We start from the raw sequence: 6,000 nt of genomic DNA, 5'->3' as shown, positions 1-6,000 counted from the left end.
GAAGCATGGTGGTGGTAGTGTCATGGCGTGGGCATGTATGGCTGCCAATGGAACTGGTTCTCTTGTATTTATTGATGATGTGACTGCTGACAAAAGCAGCAGGATGAATTCTGAAGTGTTTTGGGCAATATTATCTGCTCATATTCAGCAAAATGCTTCAGAACTCATTGGATGGCGCTTCACAGTGCAAATGGACAATGACCCGAAGCATACTGCGAAAGCAACCAAAGAGTTTTTTAAGGGAAAGAAGTGGAATGTTATGCAATGGCCAGGTCAATCACCTGACCTGAATCCGATTGAGCATGCATTTCACTTGCTGAAGACAAAACTGAAGGGAAAATGCCCCAAGAACAAGCATGAACTGAAGACAGTTGCAGTAGAGGCCTGGCAGAGCATCACCAGGGATGAAACCCAGCCTCTGCTGATGCCTATGCGTTCCAGACTTCAGGCTGTAATTGACTGCAAAGGATTTGCAACCAAGTATTAAACAGTGAAAGTTTGATGGATGATTGTTAATCTTTCCCATTACTTTTGGTCCCTTAAAAAGTGGAAGACACATATACAGACTGCTGTTATTCCTACACCATTCACCTGATTTGGATGTAAATACCCTCAAATTAAAGCTGAAAGTCTGCAGTTAAAGCATATCTTGTTCGTTTCATTTCAAATCCATTGTGGTGGTGTATAGAGCCAAAAAGATTAGAATTGTGTTGCTGTCCCAATATTTATGGACCTGACTGTACACACAATGCTCTGGCCCTCTGCCCTCCCCCCCTCCACCTGGATCACACTGCTGCCTTATACATACAATTCTCTGGCTCTTTGCCGCCCTCCACCTGGATCACACTGCTGCCTTATACACACAATGCTCTGGCTCTCTGTCCCCTCCATCTGGATCACAGTGCTGCCTTATACACACAATTCTCCGGCTGTCTAACCCCCTTCACCTGGATTACACTGCTGCTTTATACACACAATGCTCTGGCTCTCTGCCCCCACTCCTTCTGGATCACACTGCTGCCTTATACACACAATTCTCCAGCTCTCTGCCCCCTCCACCTGGATCACACTGCTGCCTTATACACACACAATTCTCCAGCTCTCTGCCCCCTGCACCTGGATCACACTGCTGCCTTATACACACAATGCTCTGGCTCTTTGCCCTCCCCCTGCACTCTGCATCACCCTGCTGCCTTACACAGACTCATCATTGGATCTCCCCTCCTTATCCAGCCATGTGCTTGAGCTCCGTGTTCCCTCCCACAGCCTGTGATCAGCGCTGCCATTGGGAGTCCCCTCCTTCAGCTCCAGCTCGCTGCACTACTCCTTGCGCCTCCCTCTGAGTTCACAGAAGCCAGAACTGCAGAGGAGGAATCGGGTATCAAAGCACGCTGACAGTATTGACTGTCAGCACGCATTGAGAACAACACTGGAAACAACATTGGGTGGAAAACATCCGCCACAATGTTGATTTGCAGCAGAACCTCTGGGAACCACCAAAATTTTCTCGTGGACCATCAGTGGTCCAAGGGCCACTGGTTAGCGACAACTGACCTAAGTCACTGATTCTCATCCTTCATGAAACCAGGGCCTGCCAAAATTCTTCCAAAATCTTCAATTACCCAGCAGTAAAAATAAACTTTATTTTCATGCAACTACAATTATATCAGTCAGTAGCAGCTTAACAAAGTGAAACAACATATCTACTATGCTGTGTAAAAGCCCAACTCCAGCTTTGTTATCACTGTAAATCGTCCATTGGGCCAAGCTGGCCCAAATGATTTCCTTTACTAAGTGCTGTATAAAGGGAAAGTCAATGGCTGAGGTGGCGATTGCGGTGTAATCTGCCCGCCTCGCCACCTTAGCCAATATTTATTCATAAAAATTCAAGGCTTCTTAGGAATGGCTGAGCAGGACTCCGGCCGACTTGATTTTGTTCCAGGAATGGGACGAGAAGCTGCTGCTGGAGGACATCAGAAAATTAAGTCCACCTGGACCTCATGGCTTGTTCTGTAAAGCCGCGTACACACGAGTGGAATGTCCGGCAGAAAAAGTCAGAGGGAAGCTTTCCATCGTCTATTCCGATCGTGTGTGTGCCTCAGCGGACCTTTTTTTCTTCGAAAATTCTGACGGACCTAGAAATAGAACATGTTCTAACTATTTCCAACGGAACCAATTCCTATCGGGAAAACCGCTCGTCTGTATGCTGTTCCGACGGACTAAAAATGACGCTCTGAAGCAAGTACGAGACGGAAGCTATCGACTACTGACCATTGAACTTCCTTTTTCTAGTCCTGTCATACGTGCTGTATGTCACCATGTTCTGGACGGTCGGACTTTGGTTTGACCGTGTGTAGGGAAGACCGCTTGCATGGAATTCCGTCGGGGTTCCGTCAGAGAAACCTTCTGAGTTTATTCCGACGGCAAAACCGGTCGTATGTATGTGGCGTAACAGTGTATATCGCAGGTTGATCTTTTTGTCATCTCCAAAAATACTGTTAAAGGAAATGCGTACTAAAGAAAAACAAAGGCCACCAATGCCATACTTGCCTTCTGAAATTATTAGCTCCTTAGCTGTCATGTTATTCAATGGCAAACAATTTTGGAAGGACTTCAGCATTGGCAGCCTCTGTATTGTGCTCATTACAAGTATATTTTAAGTTTAATTTAAAAAAACCTGACTGTGATGATTCAGAGAAAAATATAAAACCCAAACTGCCATAAAATTCAATCTCACAAGGAACATTATCCTTCCTATCCCATCATTGGCAGACAACCTCAATGTTGGCTGTATAGAAAAAGCAACAATAACACCTTAGTAGAGAACTAGGTATCCATGTTCTGCGTGGTCTGTGATCAGACTAGTATGGAAAGTTAGCTGGATGACCATTTGGTATATGTAAGATTTTACCTTTTTATGTGCAGGCTCTGGATGGCTGGCTCTACTCTCCAGTCCCCACACACACTGGCTGCTGATTGGCTTGCATAGCCAGAGCAGCAGGAGGTCGGTGACAGGCAGCAACAACATGTCTCCTAAGTGCACTTTACTATACAGTGGTGCCCTGGCCATGGCTTGGTAGGAAGAAGTGCCTGGCATCGGGCCACGGTCCAGTATTTGTGAACCACTGCCAGTGTAAGTAGTACACATGCAAAGGTATAATGTTCAGGACTCTGTGCATGTGCACTAGTTTGTGCTAATTGTGGTGCATAGCTGTGTGTAGCTGCATTCGCCCATTCATGTCTGAGTGGCTGTGCACAATCAATACCAGGACATCTGAGGGAACCAAAAATATACTGCCTGCTTGTGCTGCATGGGCCTGTAGTCTTAAGCTGAACTCCAAACAGATTAAAAAAAGTTCCAATACTTTTGGCAATTTGGTGTATATATACGTATATACGGTATCTGCTTATTATTTAAAAAATCATTTAAAAAATAATAAGCCACCCATGTAAAAATGACCCATGACAAAAAAACAAAACAAAACACACATATAAGAAGAAAATGTAAAATACCCCAACATCTGTCTGTGATGCCTCATGAGATTTCCTGGGACCTCACTAGGAGGCTGTGATATGACCCTCACCTATGGTGTGTAAGGTGGTAGGTATATATTTTACTTTGGGTGTTTTTTTTTTTTGTTTTTGTTTTTTGTTTCAAGTGTTTAAGTGGCATTTTTACATGAATGAAGGCATACCTCCCAACATGAGATGGGAATGAGGGACACCTACTACCAAACGTATGTAGGCATAGGACACGCCCCTTGCCACACCCCCTTAACCGCTTCCGGACCAGCCGCTGCAGTTACACTGCGGCAGGTTGGCTCCCCTGCGCGAAACCACGTAGCTGTACATTGGCTCGCGGGGTCCAGATAGCAGGCGCACGCGCCCGCTGCACAGCGGGGGTGCCGATGCTCGTGGCCAACGGACGCGATGACCGCCGGCCATGAGCGATCACGAGCAGGAGACACAGAACAGAGACGTGTGTGTGTAAACAAACACTTCCCTGTTCTGTTCTGACAGGAGTGACAGATCGTGTGTTCCTATTGGCTAGGAACCACGATCCCTCACTTCCTCTAGTTAGTCCCCTCCCCCTTCAGTTAGAATCCCCTCCCAGGGAACACAGTTAACCCCTTCACCGCCCCCTAGTGTTAAACCCTTCACTGCCAGTGACATTTTTACAGTAATCAATGCATTTTTAATCACACTGATTGCTGTATTAATGCCAGTGGTTCCAAAAATGTGTCAAAATTGTCCGATGTGTCCACCATATCGCAGTTACAAAAAAAATCGCAGATCGCCACCATTACTAGTAAAAAAAAAAATAAATAAAATAAAATGCTATAAATCTATCCCCTATTTTGTAGACGCTATAACTTTTGCGCAAACCAATATACGCTTATTGTGTTTTTTTTTTTTTTACCAAAAATATGTAGAAGAATACATATCAGCCTAAACTGAGAAAAAAATTGCTTTTTAAAAAAAAAAATGGGGATATTTATTACAGCAAAAAGTACAAAATATTGCGTTTTTTTTTCAAAATTAACGCTCTTTTTTTGTTTATAGTGCAAAAAATAAAAACCGCAGGGGCGATCAAATACCACCAAAAGAAAGCTCTATTTGTGGGGAAAAAAGGACGTCAATTTTGTTTGGGTACAACGTTGCACGACAGCGCAATTGTCTGTTAAAGCTACACAGTGCCGAATCGCAAAAAAACGCTCTGGTCGGGAAGGGGGTAAATTCTTCCGGGGCTGAAGTGGTTAAAGGAGAATTAACCAAAAAAAAAAAAAGGTTAATCAAATCCACAAGGTTTTTTTTTTTTACCACTACTATTCCTTTATATATGCTTTTAAAATTTACAAATGCAGCAATTTAGAATTTGGATGAAAGGTTTAGCACTGGGAAACACTTTTTGAAAGATAAAAAGTGCATTTTATATACAACTGTATGGATCAGAGCAAAATGAGGGACAAATGAGGTGGAAGAGGGACATTACTCCAAATCAGGGACAGTCCCTTGAAACCAGGGACAAGTTGGGAGCTATGTGAAGGTCTAACTAATAAACAGACCTTGAATTTTGATGCAAGCTTTGATATTCATATTAAGGGGAGTGTGGCTTGTCATGTTATTATGGAGCCTAATTACTGAAATATTTGTTCAGGTAGTTTATCCAAAACCTGTCAGTCTATGCCAACATTGCCGTCTATCCATCAGTGTCTGCCGTCCATTGCTCATCCCTCTGTATAAGGAAAAACGGATTCAGCTCATTGTTTATTGACCTCTACAAATGCAATTAGTATGCAGCTTTGTGCATTCATACAGAACTGCTCTATACAAGCGCATATCCATATTTTCTCCCCTATTCCTGTATAGGATAATAAATCCATTGCAGTAAATTATATGTTGGAATCCACCTTGTGCTTGTTCCTCTAATACATTATATTAAAGGCAGAGCAGACATCCCCCCCTCGCCTTCTGTGAATGCCGCCTTCCCTCTCCCTGTGCTACACACACATACAATAGGGAGTGCGCAGGCGCACAAGCACCCTGCAGATTGCGGCTAGCATAGCACTGCTGTCACGTTAGGTAAGATTCTCTGGGGTTTAACCTCTTCATTGCCATGTGGGGAAGGAAGACCGCTATCTGTTCCTCCATCGCTTCTTCTCCCCGTCTCTCGCTAACAATGGACCAACATGACAGGAATGGAAGGAATCTCAGCTGCCTTGTAAAACATTATTCCATTTGATACTAAGCAGGCAGAAAAGGCATTATGGGTGAAATTGAAGAAGCCATTTAAAGCTGCAAGGAGGTTTTTGAATACACTCAGCCATTCATATTGTATGTGCAGCCCCTGTTTCGTGTTTTTTTTCATATGACCCGTTTGAAAAATAATATATTCCTTGTCTATATATGACACTCACCCAATAATAGCTTGCCTAACCTTTATATATGACTGTCACAGAGTGTATTGTACATTTATGTTATGTTTGTTATTACATGTTA

The 6,000-nt window shown here is 43.5% G+C and overlaps 1 protein-coding gene across 4 annotated transcripts in view; it reads left to right on the top strand.

The window, feature by feature from the left end:
• Positions 1–5,474: 5,474 nt before the first annotated feature.
• L3MBTL1 (L3MBTL histone methyl-lysine binding protein 1) overlaps positions 5,475–6,000 on the top strand; it is a 60,638-nt gene continuing 60,112 nt past the window's right edge. For 2 of the 4 annotated variants that reach the window (XM_073606500.1, XM_073606497.1), the window contains exon 1: positions 5,592–5,835. The gene's annotated coding sequence lies outside the window, so the exon portion shown is untranslated. The other 2 variants (XM_073606498.1, XM_073606499.1) reach the window with 2 other exon arrangements.

This window comes from Aquarana catesbeiana, linkage group LG12 (assembly GCF_042186555.1).
Source record: "Aquarana catesbeiana isolate 2022-GZ linkage group LG12, ASM4218655v1, whole genome shotgun sequence".
Classification (NCBI taxonomy): domain Eukaryota; kingdom Metazoa; phylum Chordata; class Amphibia; order Anura; family Ranidae; genus Aquarana; species Aquarana catesbeiana.
The sequence above is the reverse complement of the archived record's forward strand: the minus strand, read 5'-3'. Positions and strand labels throughout refer to the sequence as shown.